At 47.2% G+C, this 26697-nt stretch overlaps 1 protein-coding gene across 6 annotated transcripts in view; it reads left to right on the plus strand.

The window, feature by feature from the left end:
- The window catches only part of Cyria (CYFIP related Rac1 interactor A), a 118832-nt gene that overhangs the window by 35623 nt on the left and 56512 nt on the right, over nucleotides 1-26697 (plus strand). For all 6 annotated transcript variants that reach the window (XM_006515246.4, XM_030246977.1, XM_006515247.4 and 3 more), the window contains one exon: nucleotides 6425-6566. The gene's annotated coding sequence lies outside the window, so the exon portion shown is untranslated. The remainder of the gene's footprint in view (nucleotides 1-6424; nucleotides 6567-26697) is intronic.

Raw genomic sequence — 26697 nt, forward strand, 5'->3', positions numbered from 1 at the left:
AGGAGCCACACTGTGTGCTCTCTCAGAGAGACTGGGAGCCCTGTATGGAGACTGGGCTGCTAAGAGCTGCCAGGCTTTCCTTAGGTCTCAGCCAATCCCCAGTCTATAATATCCTCTGGCTACGTGCTAGAACCTCAGTGCCTTCAAAGCATGGTCAAATGGTGGTTGCTCTCTTGTTAATATTTCATTTACCTGTATTGATATGTGAGTTGAATTTGTGGCTGATCTTCTGGTTTCAAAAGAAAGACAGATATTTGTCTCCTCCTGACCTTAGATTGTTAAGAAGTGGGGTTCTCAGGAAAGATGAAAAAACAAAACTGCTCCTTAACTAACAGCTCTTTCCTCCTCTGGCCCAGGGCAGGCAAAGAAACTACTCACCCTCCGGGCTGAAGTGCAATTCTGCTTGTAGAGAAGGCGATGACTTGGAGTTATATGTATACTGACCTCAAAGGAACCCGGGCTCATCCCTACAGTGGGCTCCACTCTATCCAGTAGATGTAGGCAGCATAGTCGTGTCTACTATATACACCAGGGGCCCATCTAGTGGCCTGTGTCTGTCTAAGGTTGTAGATCTACCAGCAAACCCGGACTTCTGGGGGACTAGTTGATCATCAAAACAGCTAGTGGTTCAATTTGTGGATGGCACAAGGAACCAACCAGCACCCCCATCCCAGGTAGCTTGCTAAACCATTACATCTCCAGTCACATAATTTGTCTTGAACGCGTGATACATGGTCTTATGAACGTATGAATTTAATCAGTCTGGGAGCAAAGGGAGGCGTAATTGTTCCAGAGGAGGGTTTGGGTGGATTGGGAAGCAGGAGACGTGTTTAGAAGAGTTCTTGTGTAACTGGACATGAGAATGACCAGTCCCATGGGACTGTGAGTTGCATTTGGGGACCATGTGTCCTGATATGTCTGGGTCAGTCCTGGGTTCTCTTGTTTGTCTCAACCACATCACCAGCGAGGCTGCTTTGTGTTCCCAGAAACATCAAGGTTTCATTGATAGAGCATAAGGACATGTAGTTCCATGGGACCCATATATGCAGACGTGGTCAATAGCACTGAGCATAGTTGTGCAGGGTGGACCACAGATTTCAGTGAGGTCCTGTGCAGGGTGCTCTAACATCTCGGAAGTTGGTTATGGGTTATCACATGGGCAAGCCCCTTGAACACTTGTTAGTAATGTGGCTAAAAAGTGAGATACTGTGCCGCAATGTCACATGGACTGTGGCTCGGAGTCCTCATAGCCTGCTACTTTTGACCTTTATAAAAAAAATTATATAGATCTCTCAACTGTGAAGTAGGAGTATGCATATGGACCTCCAAGAGTTTGAATAGTGATCTGGGTACAACATCTAGCTTACTTGCTGATGTAGGACAATTAGTGGCAGCTGCCTTTATTATCTTTATTACTATTAGTTGGTCCAAGGTTGGTGGTATTTGGGCTTTACTCTCAGTACCTGTGTAATGCTGAGAGGTGACTCCCATCCTACTTTGTCTCTTCTTTGTGAGGATGAAACCAGACATCCAGGAATCCTTGGGAGAATGTATGCTATTAGCCTGGGGACTGTGAGCAGAGTTGCCCCCGCCCTGCCTGCCCCAGCTGCTCCATCCTCTGGGACTTAAGAACTGACTTCCTAAGGCATCACCATCCTGTCCACCCACCCTGATGCTCCATATATCTCAAGCCTCCAGGGTCCAACCACTTCTTTCTCCCATGAGTGGGGCTATGTAAACACCAAGACCAGAATGTCATTTACTGGTGCTGGCTGACCCCAGTGGGCTGCCAGCCAAGAGGGACCAGGGACTAAATTCTCCAGCTGGCTCTGAGTACTCCGTGATATATTCCCTGCCTGGAGAGCTTTCCCCTTGTGAATGAAGTGTCCTCTGTTCCTGAGGGATCTGCTTTTATTTAATTTTTTCCAGTGTTTTGCCCTTTAATATAGCTGCTTTGGGAAGGCATTTTAGGAAGTGATTAGAGGCAAGAATTCCAGCCAGCTTGCCCAAGTTCATAAATTGACCCTATGTCTCAAACACTGAGTCTTTTAAACAAGAGGCTAAGCCATGATGTATCTCAGTTCCTTTAATTATAAAAGGGACAAAAGCAGTGCCAAACTTACAGGATTTCTATGACATTGCAATTTTAGGGGTGACAAGGTGTATAATCAAAGCTTGAGACACAGCAAGTCTGTCTCTGTCCTTTCCTTCTTCGCACTGTTATGTCCCCACTCCTGCTATTGTGGGAAAGATGTCAAATGTCTCCCTTTGGACTGGAGTCCTCTTTCTGCTTCAGAGACTGGCATTTTGAAGGAGCCCACTCCCATGCTGGTCCAGGCCTGTATTTTCTCAGGCCTTTGGACTCATCATCTTTCTCCTCTTACCTCACTTTGCCCCTGCCCTGTTCTGCCACCACAGATTCTCAAGAGTAGAAGACAAACAGCTGTCAGAAGCTGTCCCCCAGCTCCTTCTGTGGATAGGCAGGAGGGGGTGATGTGAGAGGTCACTACATTGGATGTCATCAGTAGATGACCTGGCAAGCCTTGGTTCCGGGGCTCTTCACATATCTGGGTTTGGGCTTCCCCTGTTAAATAAATGGTCTTTCAAGCTGAACAAAGGCTGTGGTATTGGGAAACACATTTCTGCTCACCATGTGCTATGTGGGGTGGGGGTGGAGCAGCCATCCTGTTCTCCAATGATGCCATAGGCTGCCACGGTATCTACAATCCCAGGGGCAGAAGCAGATGAGTATGGTAGGCTGCTAGGTCGTATTGCTTTGGAGACAATGAGTTTAGTGTTGCTTTCCTCACTTCTCCCTGTGGATATTTGGTTCTCGCCGCCTACCTTGAGCTACCACTTCAAAGAGCTTGGATTCCTTACACAGATAGGCTTACTCTGTGTTATTCCATGTTTGTTTGAATATTTTAAAAAATGATCTACAGCATCCAGGACAGATTCCCAGAAGGCCATTTGTTGTTAGACCTTGAAACAGTTTTCACTGGGTCTTTGTGATCATATCTAGGGAAAAAAAGAGGCGATGGGGCCATAATGAGAGCACTCAGTCCCCCTTGTTACCCAAATGCTAGCCAATGGATCCAAGCCAGGTTGATGGCAACAAAAGCCACAGAGACACAAGCTTCCCAGTGAAGTGCCTTCTCTAAGTCTGGACTGTACTTTTTATTAGCTTTGCTGATGCACAGCCAATTAGGAGAAACCAAGGAGTGGTAGAACATGTCGCCTTGTTTGTTAAGGGTTCTGCATTCTCTGCTCAGTCATGGTGCCGTGTGAGAACAAAGAGAAATGCTAAAACTTAAGTCTGTGTGTGTGTGTGTGTGTGTGTGTGTGTGTGTGTGTGTGTGTGAGAAAGAGACAGAGACAGACAGGCAGAGAGACAGAGAGACAGAGACAGAGAGGAACAGAAAGAGAGTCAGGCAGAGAGATTCAGAGACAGACCTGGTTTGAATTAGGGTTCTTTATAAAGAGCACGAGGGGGGTGTCATTTATTGAATCATGAACAACCTCAGTAGTGACTGGATGACAGTTGTTCAGCAGTAACCATTAGCTACCAACAGTCCCTCAGGGAGCAGTGGGCCTCTTGACCCTCCTCTATATAATAGAGCTATTTTTGTGAGGTGGTTGAGCCATCAGCAGGTGATGTCATGTTTAATGATGTGTATTTGGACATGGGGAAGCTCTGGAGGCCTCTGTGAGTATCAAAGTCAACAAAATGGGTAGGAGACATCCTAGCAGGGTCTTAGCCATGCCGTGGAGACCCTCTGGGTTATCTGGATGAAGATAGCCCATCCACGTTGGGTGAATGAGATTCACTTAGGCCTTCTGAACGACTAGTAATTTGAAAGTGGCTGAGAGAGAAAACAGATGGTGGTGACATGGGAAAGCTCTGGTGACTCAACAGCTTCTCTTTTGTTTCTAGAACCTTCCATGGCTCACCTGATCTCTCAGGCTTTGCCAAGAGGAGATGGCCTTGTCCTCCAACCCTTTGGAAATTCACTTTCTTTAGCATTTACACCCGGCTTTGTGTTGGAAAGGCCAGGCTGTGGTGCTGGAAATAAAATTTATGGGCACCCACCCACAGGACCCTCTTCCTCATTTACACCACACCCTATTTTCCAAAAACACAGGTCCCAGCTCCACAAGTCTGCTCAGAAAACACTCTCTCACAGAGGGCGTTTCAAAGTAGCTGTTTTCTCTATCATTTCCTACCCCCACTTCACTTCCTGTTTTTTTCTTCCTCTTTCTCCGCCCCCACCCCATCTCTCCTGGCATGTCCCCCGCTGTCTGAGAACAGGAACAGAGCCCAGAGCGTTGATAATCATAATTTCCTGTGGTGCCCTCTGGCTGCAGCTGCTCAGAGCTGAGGCTAGGAGTCCAGCCTCCTGGGGCAGGCAGGCAGGCAGGCAGGGAGCTGGGCAGTCACCCTTGGCTTTCAAAATCCCCTCCACCCTGTCCCAAACAGAACCTAGTAAGAATACTCCTCCCTGTCTTTAGAACACAGGCAGCTTCCAAAGCACTGTGTCCTACATTTGAGGAAGACAATGACTACATAGACAACTTTTGATTTTTCACCCCAATAACTGTAATTCCGTTGATATGGACACCAAGATCTGAGAGTCAGGTGCGGCCCTGTTTCTCTTTCTTTTCCATATTTTAACTTTTGACCATACTTGCTTCCTTCTCTTAACCCCTCCCTCTACTGGTGACACTCCTTTTTCTCTTCTTCCCAGTTAGTCTTCCTCCTCTTTCCTTGCTTGTGTGTGAGTATGCATGTGCATATATATGTGTGTATGCATGTGTGTCTGTAAAAAAGCAGAGGCCACTTACTGCTGTGTCGCTGTTTCACAGTCATTCATAACAATATTTTATAGCAATGTATGTGTACGTGTGTGTGTGTTTATGTGTGTTTGCGTGTGTGTGTGTGTGTGTGTGTGTGTGTGTGTGTTTGCATGTGTGTGTGTTCAAGGAAACCCTGTGCAGGTTGGACTCATCTTTTGTTCTACAGTGCACTTTCTTCATGCCTCAGCAGATGTAGCTGTAAAAAGTTCATGGTTTTGGTTGCTTGGACAAGTGGAGTTCATGGTACCTAGTTAGGACAGTTTTAAGCCAAGTTGGGGAAACATCTGTGTAGAATTCACATGGTATGCCTGGCAGATAGGATTTGGTTAGCAAATGTTAGGTGCTAGATACTTGCACGGCTTCTTTCCGCCCATTTTCTGTGTAGAAGGGTGTCTGGTCAAATTCACTGGCAGGTCAGAAAATCTTTTTAAGAATTGGTACTCAAGGAACACGTCCATAACTTTCCCTATTCTTCTGCAAGATAGGGAGGGAGAGAGGGAGGGAGAGGGAGAGAATTGTTGCCACTAAAAAGCAGAGGCCACCTACTGCTGTGTCCCTGTTTCACAGTCTTTCATAACAATATTTTTATAACAAGAAACATGGGCACCATCCCAGCCACATAGCTGCAGTGGACTGTTTTACCAATTTAGTCTCTTCATGGTAAAACCATAAAAGCTACAAAAACCGCAGTCTGTGGAAAGCATCACCTCCCTGTGTGAACTCTGCTTTTAAAGGGGAGCTGAAACGTGTCTCAGTGTGTGACATGCTTGCTGTACAAGTGTGAAGACCTATGTTCAGATCTTCAGTGTTCACGTTCGGCTGCACAAGCACTGTGACCTCATCAATCCCAGTGCTCAGGAGGCAGACACACGGGATCCTCAGGGCAAGCTGACTATAGAGAGACTAGCCAACTAGGTGAGCTGAGAGGTCAGTGACAAACCCTGCCTCAGTATCTAAGGGCCAGACTGACTGAAGAAGACACCCAATGTCAACCTCTGGCCTCCACAAACATGTATACACACACACACACACACACACACACACACACACACACACCTGTGCACACAGGTGTCCTCATGTGTATGCATACACACAGACAGTAAAAGACTTCCCGTTCAGAGCCAGCAGCCACTCTTCTGTCAGTTTGACCATGAGGCTGCATTGCTTTATATGTCCCAGTACAGTGGAACGCCAGGGCCAAAAAGTGCGTGCGTAGAGGAGTTGGGGGGTGGGTATGGGGGACTTTTGGGATAGCGTTGGGAAATGTAAATGAGGAAAATACCTAATTAAAAAAAAGGAAAAAAAAGTTCAAGTTGCCAGAGTCAGAATTCCCAGGCTGGATCTGACTCCCAAGTTGATGATTCTGAGAGATGCCGTTTTCTCCTTCGAGCCGTAGTTTCCCCGACTACAGAATGAATGGATTGGGCAAGTTTAATCTTGTAGGTGTCTTTTAACATCGCCCATTCCCAATTCTTGGACTTTCTGTGCTTGGCTTTAAAACTGCACTGTGATGGTAGCATGCCTAGAAATTGCCTGTCATAGTAACACAACCTTGATTTGATTTCCACAGAGCACCACTCCCATAAGGACAGAGACCCTCGGGGACCACAGACTTGATTTGGAGAGCTCTTTCCTGTGGCCTCATAGCTGCTCTTCTGCTTTGTCCCTTCAGTCTGGATTGGTGACACACACCCACTGGAGATTATTTCCAGGTAATGAGCTGCTGTGTGTGAGGATGTCTGAGAGTGGCAACCAGCATTTCAGAGGGGTGCGTGTAATGTGCAGGTTTGTGCGACATTTGTCTGTACAAAATTTGGTTTGTCATCTTTGATTAGAAGCTGGGGCTCCTAACACCATGTCTCAAGAAAAACCAAATGAAAAGGGACATAAACAAGAATTGACATGTATTCTGAGGAAGCTGTGATTAGGAAGTGGTCTGAGGCCTCTGGGCTTTTTTAGCTCTATCCTCAATGGCATCTGCTCCTCTCTGGGTGTCTGGAATATTTAGGCATGAAGCAGGGGGGTTGATGCACTGGGAAGGAGTTATTAGAGTTGGAGTTTCAGCTACTTCCCCTTGTATCACCCATTTAAGACGAAGCACAGTTGACGCCCTTTCTACCTTTATTGGCTTAGCAAATTGGGACACAAGGACACTTGTAATACACAGGCTGTAGTCTATGTGATGTTCTTGTTGCACCTTTTCTGACAACATATGTGTTTCTCTAATGACCTTGCCCCTTACTTAGCCCCACCAATACTGGACAGTGTTCGTCTTCCTATGAGTAGTACATAGTCTGTTTGCATTTCTTCAATGAATTTGCACATAGTGTGGGCTGACAATGAATTTGCACATAGTGTGGGCTGACAAGCCTCCCCATTTGACTAAAGATCTATGGGTTTAAGCTTCTTGGACTTTTAATTTATTAGCACATCTTTCCTAGGCGGACCTGGGACACAGCCTAAGATTAGAGAGAACGAGGGCAGGGTTTCTTACACGGAAACGCATTCCCTGTCTGTGCCCGTTGCGCTGGAGCTCTCCTTCACCAAAATGATCTGCAGATTCCCTGAAAGCTAAAATTAGGGGTTCATGAGCATAAGACAGGACAGAGCTGAGTCAGGTGACCAATAAAGTGACCCATAGGGTCTTAGTCAGGGTTTCTATTCCTGCACAAATATCATGACCAAGAAGCACCTAGGGAGGAAAGGGTTTATTCAGCTTACACTTCCTACACTGCTGTTCATCACCAAGGAAGTCAGGACTGGAACTCAAGCAGGTCAGGAAGCAGGAGCTGATGGAGAGGCGGGATGTTCTTTACTGGCTTGCCTCCCCTGGCTTGCTCAGCCTGCTCTCTTATAGAACCAAGACTACCAGCCTAGAGATGGCACCACCCACAAAGGGACCTCTCCCCTTGATCACTAATTGAGAAAATGCCTTACAGTTGGATCTCAAGGAGGCATTTCCTCACCTGAAGCTCCTTTCTCTGTGATAACTCCAGCTTGTCAAGTTGACACAAAACCAGCCAGTGCACATGGTCAGGTCCCAGAGTCTTCAGCTCTACCCTTGTTTCTTGTTGGTTCCTGGATGAATAGCCTTAGCCTTGGGGTCCATGCCTTCCTTTCCTCCTCTTGCCTTTTTGCTCGACAGTGCTCCCATCTCAAAGAACGAGAAAAGTGGGGTGAGCTGTGAATGAGAAGGAGCCTAGTGTGTACTCAGCTCTGTATGTTGACTCAGTGGCTCGGCTGACAACACTGCTAAGTTGCTGAGCCTGTGTCTCTTCCTGTAGTAAGGAGACAGTGACTGTGTCCAGAGCTGCCTGTGAGGGCTGAAGGACATAACCCATTGACATAGTTTCTTACTTCCGGTGAACCACAGCAAAGGTTAGATCCTTTCTCCACCCAGCCTTTGCACAGCTACTTAATCACAGCTCTGGCCCCATCATGGGTTCTGTGAACTGTGTGCCTATAATCTGAGGGCAGATGCTGTCCCCAACATCAGTTGGTCCCCAGCAGTTAAAAAAGGAAAGGCTGTCATCAGGCCTTGTATTTCAAGGCTTCTCTTTGGCTTGGGCCAGGGCATCCTCACCAGCCTAGCCATTTGGAAAGCTTTCTGACTACGCTGCCATATGCAACTTCAAGACCCACCTCTCTCCCAACCCCTTGACCATATCCTTGGTTCCCTGACCTAAACTCTCTCCCTTCCAGAAATCTCTTCCCTTCAGATCCGCACTGCCTATGGCCTAGAGGTAGGAGGACCATGTGATTTGGGCAGGTGTTCTGATTTGGGACTCAGCCAGAAAGTTCAGTTCCAACTACAGTCTCCTCCAGAAGTTCTTCCTTGGCTGTTAGCTGTTAGAGGCATTTGCCACACACCCCCAGCCATCCATTCATTCAGCAAATATTTGTAAAGCATGTGTTATGTGGCAAGCGGCAGGTGTTTCTTGGTGTTAAGGGTAAAAGTGTGGAAGGAAACAAAGTTCAGATTCTTTGCAGGGACCTGGCATCTGCGTAAGGCCAGGGACCAGGATTGATTAGCGTGTGCACAAGTGTTAGAGAGGGCACATTCAGCACAATGGGAAAAATAGAGCAAACAAAAACAGCTAAGTAAATGCGAGCCAGAGGGGTCAGGCTGTCCTCGAACAGGTACTACTACAGGGTTGGGCCGCAGACTCCTTCCTGATAGAGTTATCTCAGCACGATTGGAAGATGAGGGATAATGAGGTGAGAAGGAATTGCTGAGACAAAGGCTCCGGGGGATTGTGCTTGGCCTTTCTGGAGCTAAAAGTATCTAGTGGGGGTTGAAGCAGAGGGCTGCGGGCAGAGTGGAAGGAGGTGAAGGCAGGGAGGTGTGGGCAGATAATGGGGACCCTTGAAGGCCACTGGCTGTCAGGACTGCAGTGTTGATGTCCTGGCTAACATTGCCCTCACCATTCCTCTCCCTTCCCCAGTACATGTCAAAGCCTCATCCCTAAATAGACACAAAGATAAGTGCTCTTACCTAACGGAGTATTAGTCACCCATTCAACAAGCTTTTTCTGGGCTCGGACTCCTAAGACTGGAGATGAATGCGGCTCGGCCTTAGGAGTCTTCCTGGTGCTCCTTCACAGCCCTGTGGAGGAGTTCTTCAACAGATTAGATCGAGGCGAATAGTTACCCTAATGTGATCAGAGCAGAACCAATTTGCTAAAAGTGGACTTTTTTTCTTCCCAGAACCACCCAAAGATCACTTCTAGCAGCGCTTCTGCTGCTCATTTGCATAACAGGCTTTTGCCAGGACTTGCCTTGAGGCCCAGGGAAGATCAGTTCATTCCATCAATGTTTGGATGTTCTTCTCAGTCAGCACCTACGCTCAGTCCTCAGCAGAACTGCTGATTAGAGTCTTCGCCCACACCTGGCTTGTTTGTAGGCACCAGGCCCTGCATCGCGCAACACATAGTTACCAGCAGTAAGGCAAAAGTGCTGGGGAACCCAAGGACCCCAGTGCATCCAAAGGCCGGAGTGGAGAGGCTCCCTCAGGGTGTTTTTCCTGTCAGACCTAGTCAGGAAACCTACAGGTAAGAAGCAGGGAGGCCCCATCTTCATGGAAAGATGTGCTGAATCCCTAGGAGCAACAAGAACACTGGCCTTGGCTCTGGTAGGACTCTGTTTTCCTAGTGACGGCAGCTGGAGTTAGAGAACCCTCTACAGAGGCAGAGCTATCAGAACAGGAGTTTGTAGGCCAGGCCAGGTGGTTTGAACTTATCTGAGGACTGTACAGTGCTCTTGACAGATACTAAGCAAAAATGGATTACCCGGGCTAGGGAGGTGTGACCTGGTTGCCAAGGTGCTGGTTGTGCAAATACAAGGACCCACATGAAACAGGGCCCAGTGTAGTGGCCCACTCTGAAAACGCCAACACTGCTGGATCCCAGACAGATGGTTCATAGGGCTTGCTAGCCAGGAAGCCTTGGTTTGTTCCAAGAAAAAAAACAGAAAATTAGGTGGTCAGTTCTTGACTAGTAGAAACCTGTATCCTACACATATACACACACACACACACACACACACTCCCAAAACAGCCCCCCCCCACACACAAATGTGTACATCGTCATACACATGAATATGCACACCCTACACACAAACACATGCACATGTACCTGCACACATACACACACAAGTATATGTGTACCCAAATACATGAACCTATACCCAGACAGTAGTGCATCCACAGAAATATATATGTAACCAAATACACATAATCACATGCAGTACACAAACTACATGGCCTGTGTACTAGCTAGTTTTGTGTCATTGACACAGGCTGGAGTTCACAGAGAAAGGACCTTCAGTTGGGGAAATGCCTCCACGAGATCCAGCTGCAAGGCATTTTCTCAATTAGTGATCAAGGGGGGAGGTCCCCTTGTAGGTGGTGCCATCTCTGGGCTGGCAGTCTTGGTTCTATAAGAGAGCAGGCTGAGCAAGCCAGGGGAAGCAAGCAAGCCAGTAAGGAACATCCCTCCATGGCCTCTGCATCAGCTCCTGCTTCCTGCCCTGCCTGAGTTCCAGTCCTGCCTTCCTTTGGTGATGAACAGCAATGTGGAAGTGTAAGCTGAATAAACCCTTTCCTTCCCAACTTGCTTCTTGGTCATGATGTTTGTGCAGGAATAGAAACCCTGACTAAAACAAATTGGTACCAGCATAGTGGGGTATTCCTGTGACAACTTGACCATGTTTTGTGGAGGACTACGGACGGACTTTGGAACTTTAGCTAGAAGATCTATTTGGTGTTAAGAGCTCTGTGGAATGTTGTGTAGGAGCTTGGAAGATAATGTTGAGAACAGTGCAGAAGATGGAGACCTGGCTTGTGAAATTTCAGAGGGAAAATTAAAGACTCTTTCAGGGCCATTGCTGTTTTGATTGGGAAGATTCTGTGGTTCTGTTTAGTTGGGGCTGAAGAATCAGCTGTGATTAACAAGATACCAGAACTACAAAAGCAAAAACTTTGCATTACTGGGACTATTGATGCTGGTTAGCTGGAGCTAAGAAATTAGCAGTGATTAAGAAGAGACCAGCGACACATGCTCCACTATGTTCATATCAGCCTTATTTATAATAGCCAGAAGCTGGAAAGAACCCAGATGCCCCTCAACAGAGGAATGAATACAGAAAATGTGGTACATTTACACAATGGAGTACTACTCAGCTATTAAAAAGAATGAATTTATGAAATTCCTGGGCAAATGGATGGACCCGGAGGGCATCATCCTGAGTGAGGTAACCCAATCACAAAAGAACTCTCACAATATGTACTCACTGATAAGTGGATATTAGCCCAGAAACTTAGGATACCCAAGATATAAGATACAATTTACTAAACGCATGAAACTCAAGAAGAACGAAGACCAAAGTGTGGACACTTTGCCCCTTCTTAGAATTGGGAACAAAACACCCATGGAAGGAGTTACAGAGACAAAGTTTGGAGCTGAGACGAAAGGATGGACCATCTAGAGACTGCCATATCCGGGATCCATCCCATAATCAGCTTTCAAACGCTGACACCATTGCATACACTAGCAAGATTTTGCTAAAAGGACCCAGATATGGCTGTCTCTTGTGAGACTATGCCGGGGCCTGGCAAACACAGAAGTGGGTGCTCACAGTCAGCTATTGGATGGATCACAGGGCCCCCAATGGAGGAGCTAGAGAAAATACTAGTCGGCCATCAGTGGAAAGAGAGGCCCATTGGTCGTGCAAACTTTATATGCCTCAGTACAGGGTAATGCCAGGACCAAGAAGTGGGAGTGGGTGGGTGGGGGAGTGGGTGGGGGAGCGTGTGGGGGACTTTTGGGATAGCATTGGAAATGTAAGTGAAATAAATACCCAATAAAAAAAAAAGAAGAGACCAGCATCATTGAGGTGACATCTTCTGGGAAGTGTTTTCTGAGAGCACAGAGACTGTGTTCCAGAGATAGCCAAGGTTGTACCTTGGGCTGTGGCTGGACTTAGTAATGTGTAAGAGTTACCCACGTGGTATTGGTTTTGAAGGCATGAAGGGGTCATGCTGAGCAGCTGAGGCTCGGCACTGTGAGAGGCCATGGAAGGCCAATGGTGAAGGTGCAGCCTCAGTTGCAATTGAAGGCCCAGGACTGAAGGGGACATGCAAAGGAGTTGAGGCTGGGCATGGTGAAGAGAGTCTATGAGAGGCTATTGAAGTCAAGTTACAGTGGAAGACAACAGCATTTTGGAGATGCCAGTACCATGAGATGACGACCAAGAACAGCAGCAACAGTGGAGTACAGGCAGCTGGAGCCTGGAAGACAAAGTGTGTGCTACAAAGGGCAGGGCTGGAGAAGTGACCCAAGCCCTTGGAGGAGCCCAGAAGATCGTGAGTTGGATCCCAGACATTGGATGCTTTTGATTGTGACTGTGCCCTGATAATTTTCCCTCTTGAAGGAAGTTTTTTAGTGAAGCCCACAGTTAAGAGACTTTGAATTTTAAAGTACTTTGAAAGATACTGGATATTTTAAAAGGATTGAACTTTTAATATGTAAAGACTGTGGAACTTTTAAAGTTATTTAGATCTTGGGGATGAATAAGAATGTAAGGGTTGAGGCTTACTAGTGATGTGTTTGTGTGTCAAGTTGACAAGGGGTCAATTGTACTGGCTAGTTTTGTGTCAACTTGACAGAGCTGGAGTTATCACAGAGAAAGGAGCTTCAGTTGAGGAAATGCCTCCATGAGATCCAAGTGAAAGGCATTTTCTCAATTAGTGATCAAGGGGAGAGGTCCCCTTGTAGGTGGTGCCATCTGGGGGCTGGTAGCCTTGGTTCTATAAGAGAGCAGGCTGAGCAAGCCAGGGGAAGCAAGCCAGTAAAGAACATCCCTCCATGGCCTCTGCATCAGCTCCTGCTTCCTGACCTGCTTAAGTTCCAGTCCTGACATCCTTTGGTGATGAACAGCAGTATGGAAGTGTAAGCTGAATAAACCCTTTCCTCCCCAACCTGCTTCTTGGTCATGATGTTTGTGCAGGAATAGAAACCCTGAGTAAGACAGCCTGATAGGACCAGGGTTTCAGAGAAAATAAAGGACTTGATTTCCTTTGCCCCCTCCCTCCTTATTCATTTGAATTCTAACTTTATTCCTCTTCTACTTCTTGGGAGATACAGTTTTCTCAGGTCTAAAGGAGATATTCAAATTGTACAGAGGCTTCATGGTGGGCAATGGGTACAAGGGCCCTCTCTACCACCCAGTGAGTAGGGGCACAGCGGTAGGGTACTGTCTTGGCACACCAGTTGCTGTGAGAGATGGATGGAGCTAAGCCTTCTTTCTAATAGGTGGGCTGCCTGATTAACATTCATACTATTCTTGTAGAGGCAGAGATGATAGAATTCGGGTCCATTAACTTTTTCTTCAGTTAGAAAATAAATGCATGATTTCCATCGTTTAACTCTCTGTCCACTGACACTAAAAGAGAAGTTTCTCTTTATAAACTTGGCATTTGTAAAAATACACGGTGTGATTTTCCTTCAGCCAGGCACTGAGGTCGGCCTGTAAATACCAATAACGGGATATACTCAAGGAGTTACAATTTTCTAAAAGAGACAAGGGAGCCAATAGTCAGAGCTGAGGCTCGTAAGTAGGAACCCTGACATGGACAGAGTGATGTGGGCAGGCTGCGAGGCATGCTGTCTGTTTCCATAGCTAGCAGAGAAGGTCTTCATGGGGTCCATATGAGCTGGGCATTGAAGAATGAGTAGGAGCTAGGGGTTGGGAGAGAGGCACGTCTGGTACAGAAACACTGTCTATAAATAGGGACCAACGCTCCAGTCTCCGAGATAGGAGTGGAGAGAACTTGTCATGCGAAGATCATGCCTCAACTTGCTTTTTAAAAATCCATTAGGAGCTGCCTCCTCATCCTCCCACCTGTTCCCAGCGGTGACTAACAAGCAGCAAATTGACTAATTTGCCTTGATCTCCTCCCTGACCCCATGGAGGAATCTGTAAGCATAATGAGATTAGAGGCACCAAAAAAAGAAGTAGAAAGTGGATGAGGAGGAGGAGGAGCAGGGGGAAGAAGGAGAAGGGAGGAGGAGAGGAAGGCAGAGGAGAAGAGGAGGAAGAGGAGAGGGAGGAGGAAGAGGAGGAGGATGAGGAATCAGAAGTAGCAGCTGCTGCTGCAATGGTGTCCATCTCTGTTTTCCAGGTTTCACTGTAGGTCCCTAGTGATAAAATGCAGCATCCCAGAGAGGGACCTGCTGCTGCCTTGTGAGTATGCAAACCAACCCTTCTCCCTTTCTCTAGGAGAGAGAGAGAGACAGAGAAACAGAGAGAGACAGGCTGAGACAGAAAGAGACATGTATGTAGATATACGAGATTGGTTTGTGCATGCACATTCTATATACATGTTGTCTATGGTTGTATATGTGTGTTTATATACATCGTATTCAATTTATTTGAGAACCTAGCACAGAGCCTTGTTCAATCAACTTTCCATGGCCTTTGCTGGCAGGAAGACGAATAGGGGGATGAGAATTAACCTGACCACCTACATGCTGTTTTAGATGTGCCAAGGTCAGTACCCTGCATGCTATTTTTACACGAAGAGAGAGCAGTGGGTTGGGTCTCAAAGACAGTGTAGCTCTGGTGACACAGCTCACCCAAGGCTCTACAGCTCTTAGAAAATCCAAATCCAAATCATGCCCTCTTCCGTGGTTTGTCAACCTTTCTATGAACAGAGTTTCTGGTCAGATGACGTCCTTTTGTGTCCTTGGCCATGCCTTACCAAATGCTCTCAGATGCAGAACTTCAGAGAGTGATGGCAGACAAGATGCAGATCTGCAAACTCTCAGAATGCATCCCTTGCCATGCAGGTGTCTGCCCACAGCTTCCAGGGACAGGAAACTCACTAGCACATGAGGAGGTTGGGTCTAGCCCCAGATGCCATGCAGCTTTTTGTTCTTGTGGACTCATGCTGAACCCAGCCAGGCTTTGGTTCTCATGGCCACGAACAGCTCAACAGTGAGGCGCTGAAGGCTGCTTGTGTTGCTGCCCTGATGGAGTTTCCTGAAGACTCATTTCCCTCCCTGCAGCAAGGGCATACCTGGTTCTTGCTTCTTGGCATTCAAGTTGTCCTGGTGGGCTGAGGTTGCAGGTGGATACTCACTTGGCTTTGTGAATTCTCTCCTCTCAAGAGAATTCAGGCCAAATTTTCTATCACCCACTTCTTAATGGGGAGTGAGGTCTTCCTTTGACTAAAGGATTTGAGAGGATGCTAGGAAGGACTGACATGGAGAAAGGAGGGGCTGGGCTGGCATTCTCCTCAGATGTTTCTATGGAGACCTAGCGAGACCCCTCCCCACTCACCATGACCTCCCCCATTACTTAGTCAGGAGCCCTCATAGGCATCTCCTGATCAGCCCTGCTATATGCCCCTTTAATCCCCCAAATCCACCCCAGATAGTGCACCTTAAGTAACCCTTTCTGGGTGACAAAGGGTTTGGGTTTGTTTGTTTGTTTTTTCCTCCAATGGTGCTGCCTCCTTGTGGCACTTCTCAGTATTACAGGACACAGGAAGAAGAGAAACTAGAGGGGGCAGAGGGAGTACTGCCACTGGGAGCCAGCAGTTCAGCTGCAGTCCCCTGTCTTTTGGGCCCCTGTACACACTGAGGCTCTATGTGTGTGTCTCCTCCTCTGGCTTGTGAACTAGGAGAAGCATATCAGGGGGTTTGGTAAGCCCTGAGGCTGAGTCAGCCTGTCTTTTCAGCCACCTAAGATGCCAACCCTCTGGCCCTGGGATGGAGATATTAGCTAACTTGTCATACCAGAAAACATCCCGGGGCTGGGAGTGGGTGCAAGCTGGCAGATGCCACATAGAATGGCTCCAGCTGTATTTCAACTAAGGACTCTTGCTTGGCCATCATTGTCCCTCACCAGAACCCCTGGTGAGCCTTCAGGCTCAAGGAAGCAAAGGCGTGGCAGCCTACCATCTGTCTGGATTTGCAAACACATGGGATACAGACAGCCTGGTAACTTGATGACGTTAGCAGAGTCATTTTCACCTACTTCCCAGGATTCCCATATTGCAAATAGTGTACACCTTAGGGGATGGTTGAAATTGGTTCAAATAGCAGCCATTACATAATTCATATATAATGTGGCATTTCGAGGAGCACTTATAGCTATGTTCTCCCAGCTCTTGAATCCTGAGCATCTACAGAAATAAAATGAGAAAAGAGCCACACATACGTGCACATGAAGGCTCCCGTCCCTGAATGGGTTAATACATGCAAATGCACCCAGCCAGCGGTGTCTGGAGTACATAAGAACTCAGCTAGTGCTTATTCTTTGGGTTTTGACCTAAAGCCTCTGGGATTTCCTCCTAGAAGAAGGCTTTTGCTCTGCAGAGCCATTCAGCTTTTGAATGCCTGCCCGTTCAGCAGCTCCCGTGTATAGAATATTGAAGTCCCAGGGAATGAACACACGGAAATGAACAGCAACAGTGATGATGCGCAAACCCTGTCAGGTATCAGCGGCCTGCAGCATCAACCAAGGGAGGGTGTCAGGTCACTAGAGGAAGGAGCATTCTTGAACCAAGGGAGTTCTCAGAGGATGGGTGGAGCTTGAGGGGCAGGACAAAATCAGTAGGCTGAGGGAGTGGTGGGCAGAGGGGGTGGTCTGAGGGTGACGCAGGCCTAAGGTGCCATTGTGAGTGGGAAAGATCAGCCAGGAGGGAAAACTGTTCTGTGGAGGATTTTGTTTTTGGAATTTTTTGTTGTTGTTGGTGGTGGTGGTGGTTTTTTTTTTTTTTTGGGGGGGGGTATTTATTTATTTATTTATTTATTTATTTTTTTATAGTCGGTGGGACTTTGAAGCCTTGGCTATAATCCCTCTTCAGTGGAGGAGGAGGACGTAGCATGTGAAAGTGGGGGATCCCAGCAGGAGGGAATTAGCTGCAGCACTAGGCTCCTGAACTGGCCCAGCAGACTCCCTGTCCCTCCCTGTGCATGCAGCCTGAGCCCGGCTGGCCTAGACCCTTGAAGAGCTCAACAAAGACTTGCCTGTTCCCTTCATGACATCAGATCTTACCCTCAGGATTTCTCTGTCCTACTGGGGCAGGATCTCACACAGTGATAATAGAAGGAACGGGAAGAGATGAATCAAGTTAAGCCTGTCGCAGACATCACCATGCCAACGTGCTGGGCCTAGAAGGGGAGGAAGATGCTGTCTACTGGGGGCACTTTACTGGCCCCCACCCCACCCCCGGGCCAGGTTCCAGGGGCTGGGCCACTGGTCTCTGTTCAGATTGTCCCCAGCTGCCTGGTCAGTGAGTATAAAATGCTAGGACTGGATGAAATAATTGCTTCATACAATGGACTGGTTCTTTTCTGCTTTCTTAACTTTTTCAAAGTATCACATTGAACAAAATGACTTTTTTCTTTTGCTTTTTTTCTGAAGCCACAGGGTCAAACTTGGTAGCCCCGGCTGACCTCAAACTTGATCTTTTTTGTGTGTCTGCCTCCCAAGTGATGAGATGACAAGCATGTGTCACCAAGCCAGCCTGTGTCACCAAGCTAGCCTGAGTTTCCTTCGATAGCAAAGATTTATGAAGGGAGTTTTGCCTTGGAATCTCGTAAAAGTATACCGTGTAGAGGGTATGGGAGATCACCAGGTGTGTGTGTGTGTGTGTGTGTGTGTGTGTGTGTGTGTGTGTGTGTGTGTGAATGTAGACAGGAGAGTCAGCAGTGTTGATAATGGAAAGGGTTTTGACTATAGCCATGCATTCTCAGCTCAAGGAAGGAAATGGTGTGTGGAACGACAGCCCAAGGCACAGCCTGTAGGCCCACTCACAGATCTTATCCCTGTGGACATTTTCATTGGGGCAAAGATCGATCAATGAGCCTACTTCTAAGTCTAAATGCAAATAAAACCAGCATGAGAGCCGTCAGGGGAAACAAGGTTAAAAAGGGAATTTGATGGTGGGATTTCAAGTCCTGGGTGGGGTGCAGTGGCCTCCAACCTTGAAGCACCTGGGGAACATTAATACAGACGCAGGGCATGCAGTTCTGTAGATGTGATGAATCTGTGAGTGGGTGCCAAGGCTGCTACGTTAGGCTTAGAGCAGCAAGGATCCAGAAAACTCAGAGGAAAAAAAAAATGTTTTGTATTTCATGACTAGAAATAAAATATAGTGAGGTCCTTAGCTAGAATTCTTTATGGACAAGAAAAACAGGTTGTAAGCCTAAGAACCTGCGTTTGAAACCCAGAACCAACCGACGTGGAAACTCTGGGTGTGGTGGCGCAAGCTTGCATTCCAAGGGAGGCAGAGACAGGAAGGGGCTCAGGGCTCAGCAGCCCATTGGTAGACTCGAATGGCACCCCGGGAGATGACACCTAATGGTGTCCTGGAGCCTACATTCACACACACACACACACACGTAATTGTGCATACATGAACACATACATACATACACATGCAAGATGATTTTTAAAACCTACTTTTCAGAGGAATTAGAGAGAGCCAGAAAGGAGGTGTGCATCCTACCAGCTTTCAGGTAATGGTGGCTAGGAAGAGAGATGTGGCCCTTGCTGCTCACAGGAAACAGCAAGGTGCCCCATGCATGACAGACCCCCACCCCCAGATGATGGAGAAGCTACACGGTAGAGAAGACCACCTTATGAGAACCCGATTCGCCCTGTTGTACGATGACAGTGACTATAGGTCCCCACCTTACAGGACAGAAGCTGAAGTCGTGGGTGTGATGGCACCTCCTCCAGGACAGCTTGCCTATGCGTATTTCTTAACACGACTCCAGTTCTTCCTCTATTTAGACCTGAAGCTCCTATCTGTCTCCCGTAGAGGAATCAGAGTCACTGGTTGAGTGTAGCTTGTGGGTCTGCTGAAGCCAGGGCTTTTGCCCCAGAGCTCCAGTTTCAAGGATGCTCCTCTGAGCCAGACTCTCAGAAAGAATGCTCCCAGGGCCAGCTCCATACTAGGAGCTTGAATTGCTATCTTCCAGCAGAATTAAAGAAAAGCCCCGACAGCATTCCAGCTGATCATGCAGCCTGCAGGCCCTGCGGAGAGTGAAAGCAAAACGGGTCAGCCTTTCAAACATGCCTGGACGCTCAGCATGGCCTGCAGACACCACCCTGGGAAGGCTAGCGGCGGGGGAAGAAGATGGCATATAGCCAGCAAGTCCTCACTAGCTGCTGGACTGGGCCTGAAGAGAAATCTGGAGATAAACTTTAAAGGGTTTGTTTGTTGGGTTCTGTCATGGTCTTAGTTCATTTGTCTAAACAGGAGAGTTCCTTGGGACTGTGTGGCTTCTCTTGTGTATCACAAAGCTTCCTGCGGAGGCATCCATTGTGGAAGCTGCTGGACTCCTCTTTACCCATAAGTACAGGTCTGGGATAAATGGAAAAATCTCTTCTTCTGATGGCATTTCAAGCAGACTTTTCCAATATCAGTATTGTGTGTATGTATATGTGTTGCATGCATGTGTTACATGAAGGAATGTTTACATGTGGGGAAGGGGGCGGGGGAGTGCTCAGGTGCCCATGCTGAGGACGAAGGAGGATAGCCCACGTCAAGCCTCATTACTCTCAACCTTACCCGAGAGTCAAGGTCTCTCACTGAATCTGGTGCTATTTTGCAGGTAGTCTTCGCAGCTAGCAGGCCTGTGGTCTGCTCCACTCAGCCAACTGGGGTTACAGGCTTTTGTGGCCATCCTGGCTTTTCTGTGGTGCTAGCGATTCAAACTCAGGTCCTCCTGCTTGCATAGCAAGAGCTCTTACCCACTAAGCCACCTGCCCATCATTATTAAGTTCCTGAGCTGGGGAGACATGCTGTGCCGATCCTGGGTGTTCCATACAATGCCCTTTCCAACACCTACACTTCCCAACTGAAGTCAGGACAGCCATGAGGAAGATGTTTTCCTCTTTGGAAATATGATTTTAAAAATTCATCAAGGAGGCAGGGTAGGGTAATTACTGGGCCAAATGACTAAATCTATTCATTTTTCCCCTCTCCAAAATCGTGACTCTGGCAAACTAGACTCATGGTTCTGAGATTGCATATGAGCAGGAATTGAGTGTCCACGTTAAATATTGAGTGTTATAGCGTCGAGTTCAAAAACTTTACTCCAGAACTATGTGCTATTTAGAATGATATTGCAGCAGTTGAAATGGATCCTGCTTTGTTCGCTTTGCAAACTGCTTTTGTACACAAAACCCAACTGTCCCTTTTCATGTGAGACAATAATGCCCTCTAGTGGATTACGTGCTTAATTGCAAGCTCGTCTATATAAAGTCTTCATTTTAACAGAAATATCTAGTTTAAGAACTCAAGATTATACTAGACTCACCATCCTGACTCCTGTTCTTCCAAAAGAGTCCCCAAGCTCCATCCACAGTTTGGCTGTGGGTGTCTGCATCTGTCTGAGCCAGCTGCTGGGTGGAGCCTCTCAAACTACAGCCATGCCAGATCCCTGTCTGCAAGCATAACATTATCATCAACAGTGTCAGGGACTGATGCTTGCCCATGGAATGGGTCTCAAGTTGGGCTGCTTTTTGGATGGCCATCCCTTCAGTTTCTGCTCCATCCCCCATTCCTGCATTTCTTGCAGAAAGGATAAATTTGGGATCAGAAATTTTGTGCGTAGGTTGGTGTCTCTATCACTCCACTGGTGTTTCTGCCTGGGTACAGAAGGTGACCTCTTCAGGTTCTGTATCCCTAATGTCATCAGTCACAGCTAAGTTCATCCCCGTTGATTCCTGGCTGCCTCCCTTCTCCCAGGTCTCTGTCTTGTCCTGGAGATGCCTCCCAACTCCCCATCCCGGTCGGTTGCAGATTCCCATTCACTCTCATGACCTCTGGGCATCTTTCCTGTCCCTGCCCATACTTGATCCTGAGCCCCTCCATTCTCTTCTCTATCCCTTCTCCCATCCAGTTCCCTTCATCTGCTACTTATGACTATTTTATTCTCCCTTCTAAGTGAGAGTCAAGCATCCTCTCTTGTACCTTCCTTCTGGTTTAGTTGTTTTGGATCTGTGAAGTGTAGCATGGAAATCCTGTATTTTCTGGTTAATATCCAGTTATAAGTGAGTACATACCATCCATGTCCTTTGGGGACTGGGTAATCTCACTCAGGATGATTCTCTCAAGTTCTCTCCTTGTGTCAGTGAAATCCGTGATGTTTTTGTCGTCATCTGTGAAACATTCACTTGTTCTACTCTGTGTGTAGGGCTGATGTGCATTGGCTCAAACTTCTGACTTATCACGTACTAGAGAGTAGTAAGGAACAGGAGGCAGAGCTCACACAGCTCACCAGACACGTGCAAGTGTGTGTGTGTGTGTGTGTGTGTGTGTGTGTGTGTGTGTGTGTGTAGAGAGAGAGAAGGAGGAGGAGGGAGAGGAGAAGGAGGAGGCTAGTCTATCATGGAAACAAAAGGCAAGGGTGAGGAGGGGTATTGAGTGTGAATGGAAGTAAGATGTGGGTGGAGTTAGATATGAGCTAAAACATGAGTAGGTCACAATTTCAATTACACATAATATACAGACATTATGGCAAAGATTACAACTTCTTCCAAGTAGATGCTGCCATTCCCTGGGCTATGTCAGTAGCTCCAGAGGCCTCTGGGCCACTACTAAGAGTGCTGTGACTATCACCGCATTGATACTTATAAAACACTCTTGACTTAGTGCCTTTCTGTTACAACTTACTATTATTATAAAACAGGGAGACATCATTTGAGTTCCTGGGGCTGGAAATGTGGCATGTCCTCAATTACTTCGAGCATCCCAGAGGGACAGTGTTTGAGTTAAAGAAGCATTGTCTTAGCCTTTAGATTAAACTGGGCAGTCCTGGTAGTGGGGCCTGCTTTGTGGAAATGCATAAAAATGATTTGTAGTTAGCATATTGAACCTTTCATGATGTGTGATAACTTGGATGTACAGAAGGGATAGAGAGCGACTTCTCTGTGGGCCTGTCCATTCTGTGTCGTTTCTGTATGTCTCGGTCCTAGAAATAAGCTCCCTGCACCTCGTTCATTCTTTGTACCATGTCTACGTACATCATGGTACATGAAGGATGTGACTCTATCACCACTGTCCTTTTTGAGGGACTGAAGATGCACAGGCTGCAGGGAATAGACCTGTTGAGCCTCTGCACGGCTGCACTGCTCCTCCACTCTCTTCTTACACCTGAGTGGTGACCCCTCTCTGACTAGCATATCTGGTGGTTTGGCCTTAGGCTGTTTCAATTATGTTGGGAATTTGGGCAAGCTCATTGGGTAAAATCTAGACCGTTGGAACAGAGAAGTGTTTCTGTGGCCCCAGACACTGGGTTATAGGTGATCAAGGGATATAGAGACTCAGTGCAAGAAAATTAACCTTCTTAAACATCAACTTGGCCAATAGATAACTGAAGTGAGATTTTTTTGACCCAGTTTAACACTCTGACTTAGCATCAGTGTGGTCACTGATATCTTTCCGGCACCAAAGGCCTCATCCATATTTCTGCCCTGCTTGTTAGGTTGCAGGTTTTCTAAACAACCAATCCCTAGCCAGCTCTCTCGACCTCTCTCCTTTGCTACACAAGAACAGATCTTATGGTGATGTATTGCCCTCATGTACACAACACGCCCTTCCTTTTCTTCGCCTGGGACAACTTCTCTCTCCAATTGAGCCTGCTGTTACTTTTCTGAAGCCTACATCCTAGTCTGGCATGCAGGAAGTTTGGTCAATGCCACTTACATAACTTTTAAAAAGAGATCATACTCAGTATCATACAGTTGAATGCACAAGTTGTTTTATGGCTTCCTGGGTGTGGCTTCTGCAATGTCACTCTCCTTCCCTTGCCAGAAGCCACAAGCCATGTGTTAAGCTGTTTTCTGTTCCTCCAAACATTGAGTAATGGTTCTAGAGTATCAGATGAGTGGGTTAACACAGTGGCTTAAAGTGTGAGTTTTCTGGGATACCCTGTGCTCAAATCCTGGTGCTGCCAGTTGCTGGCTATAACTATACAAGCTACTCAACTTACATCCATCTTCTTACTTGTAAGTCATGGTTAGCCCTGTGGGTGCAATCTGACAATATCCATGAATTATTCAGCACAGTGTCGATCAGAGAATGCGCACAGTGTATGGGACTGGGATTGTTAACCAGATCCCTATGTAAGAATATGTATTCAGTTTCATGTTTTCTTGGCTATAACTCAATACACATGAGCCATGTGTTCTGACTGCCAAAACTTCCCAGTACCATCCTGGTCTTGTCAGTGGAAATGTAGGGCACAGATGGAGTAAAGATGGAGGCCTGATGTTTGGACCACACTTGAGTGTCTCCAGATATGGTACCAGAAACGTGCTTTTATATGACACACAGAGAGGGGGGGAGCAGGCAAAGACAGAGGTGTGTGTGTGTGTGTGTGTGTGTGTGTGTGTGTGTACATACATACAGAGAGAGACAGATATACATATGAATACAGACAGACAGATAGATACTCTATTGTGGGTATATATATGTTAGAAGAGATAGATATAAAAATAAAGAGTCCTGGGGGTGGTGTGTGGCAAAGTACTGTAGTGAACATGATAGTTAGACTGGGTGCTGCAGAAAAACAAACTGAACAGAGACCTGGAGAAAAGCATTTGAAACAAAAGGACTAACGAGGATGAGAAGGAGCTAGTGGTGGGGGATAACCTTGAACGAACACAGTGACAAGGCCAAGGTAGCGAGAGCAGAGCAGTGAAACCTTGGCTGGCGAGCAAACGCCATAGGCTCTCGCTGACTCTGGCAGGCACAGTACTTTTAGTGACGTGGAGGTCCCTGGAGAGATTTAAGCTGAGGGGTGACTGAGGCTAATTTTAAGCACAAGGCTATAGTAGCTAGATGGACAGGAAGCTGAGTGTTTGGGCTTGGAGACCTGTGCAGGAAGAAACACAGGATGCTCTGGCGAGGAATGGTGGATTCCAGCTTGGTCTGTGCACTGGCTGATTTTGTGTATCTACTTGTCACAAGCTGGAGTCATCAGAGAGGAAGGCACCTCAGTTGAAGGAGTGCCTCCATAAGATCCAGATGTAGGGAATTTTCTCAATTAGTGAACCAGAAGGGAGGGTCCAGTCCATCATGGGCAGTGTCATCCCTGGGCTGGTGGTCTGGGGTCAGTAAGAAAGCCGGCTGAGAAAGCCATGTGGAGCAAGCGAATCAGCAGCTCCCTTCCATGGCCTCAGCATCAGCCCTTGCTTCAAGGTTCCTGCCCTGCCTGAGTTCCTGTCCTGGTTTCCTTCCATTGATGATGAAGCGTGAGGCAAAGTGTAAGCCGAATAAACTCTTTTTCTCCACAGCTTGCTTTTTGGTCATAGTGTTTTGTCACAGAGTAGAAACCCTGACTAGGACAGCGTGAGACACTGGTAATTGAGAGAAAGAATTGAACACATGACCTGTCTCAAAAGCAGAGTTCTGGGATCTGTTGGCTTGAGTGCGGAGTATAGGATCTGTGGGATCTGTTGGCTTGGGTGTGGGGTATGAGATGCATCAAAGTCAGGTCAGCATCAGCGCCTTCTACAGAGCATCTGGAAGCTCACCCAGTTGCCATCTACTGAGCTAGGGAAGACTTCAAGGGCTGGTTCCAAGGTAAGAAATGGAGCCTTTCTTTATGGACGGGTTAAGTTTAGGTTCCCTGGGAGAATCTAAGCATCGCCTCAGTGTGTGGACTTTAGGGGACGAGGACACAGTGAGTTACAAGCTGGGGTGTCATCAGAGATCTCATTTAGAGTCCTCATAGATACCCCCTGTAAAGAGAAATCATCCCCATTAGTCAGGTCAGAATTCAGACGGAGATGCCAGACTTAAGGGAGACGCCAGTCTTAAGGGAGATGCCAGACTTAAGGGAGATGCCAGTTGTGGCAACGGCCACTCAATGCTTGGCAGCAGTGAAGTCATCAGTTACTCAGAGTGAAGTGCAGACCAGGAAAGGTTAAGTGAATGTTAATGAAATGCATTGATTAAGACTGTCGAACTAGAAAAAGGCTGCTCTGCTGTTTCCTGCAGGGCCTTCCTGGATCCGAATACTACTCCAAGGTGGGGCATCACCAACGGCTGGTGAAGCAGTGTGTCCAGGGACATGTACAGAGCTGTCCACACCAACACATAACACACAATGATGCCATGTCTAAAATAGAGATGGCAATAGTGTTAGAGAATCTAGACACCAGGAGTTAAGGTCTCTGTTCTGATCAAAACATGATGGCATTACCAGTAGGCATTGTATTTGCCTCTTCTGACTCCATATCAGTGATGTGGCCATTTCTATCCTATTGAAAGCAAGCAGAGAAGACCCTTTGTATCACCCTCACCACGTGTCAGGCAGGTACTCGATATTTAGTATTTGATCTCAGAGCAGCTAAATGAGTGGCATGAATTCAGATTATAAAACAATATTTGAAGGATTATATGACCTATCAAAAGTGCTGAAGCTAGTACCGGTTGTAGTTGCAGGGTTCCTATTTCCCAAAGTTCACACCCACCCAGCTTTTACAGCAAAGGGCAAAAAAGAAATTGAGGTCCTGAGCATCCTTCAGGTTCAAGTCTCAGCATCCCTGGCCTGCAGTTCCAGATATGGCCAGCAGAGGGAGCCGTGCACCGGGCTTCTGGGGCTTACTGCCCGAAGCCATATTGAATGAGCAATGTCTGCTGTGCGGACTCTGTGAGATCTAAATGTCTCCTTGGCAGGAAATTCGCAAGGAGCAGGACGGGGTTGTGCAAACAGCCTTACAATGTCCGTTTGTGTGTGAGCACATGGCTTCTCCCACTTCGCCCACAATGCTCTGTTTTGGGGGAGGATAATGGGCCTCTGTGGACCCCTCCGCCTTGTCATGCAAAGGGAGTGACCTGTGTTTGTCATAAATGGGCTCTTGTATGATTAATAGCTCTGTGAATGAGCCCAACGCAGCCGTTCAGCGCCCGCCTTCCCCTGGCGGTGGTCTGCGTCGGCTTTCTTCCCACCGCGAAAGCAGCTCCTGCAGATTTTAACTGAAAGGAAAAGGACTTGCTCCCCCTGTGGCTGCAGTCCTACAGATGCAAAGCAGGGGGCACACACAACTAGAGTTTGCTTTGGGGATGAACAGGGGTCCAAAGACAACCTTGGACCCTTGACCAACATTCTCTTATGTGTGTCAAAACTGAAAGGGAACACTTTGTTTTTTATGGACAAGGAAAACCCAAGAATCTAGAGTAGAATGGCACCCCCCTCCCTCCTCCCCGTAGGCTCCAAAACTCGAAGTATTTCCAGAAAGTGATTACCCTTTGTTTTAGGATGTTTGTTTGTTTGCTTGCTTGTTTGATCTGACCTCCCCTGACTCCGCTACCCT

The sequence above is a fragment of the Mus musculus genome, chromosome 12 (assembly GCF_000001635.26).
Source record: "Mus musculus strain C57BL/6J chromosome 12, GRCm38.p6 C57BL/6J".
Taxonomy (NCBI): Eukaryota; Metazoa; Chordata; class Mammalia; order Rodentia; family Muridae; genus Mus; species Mus musculus.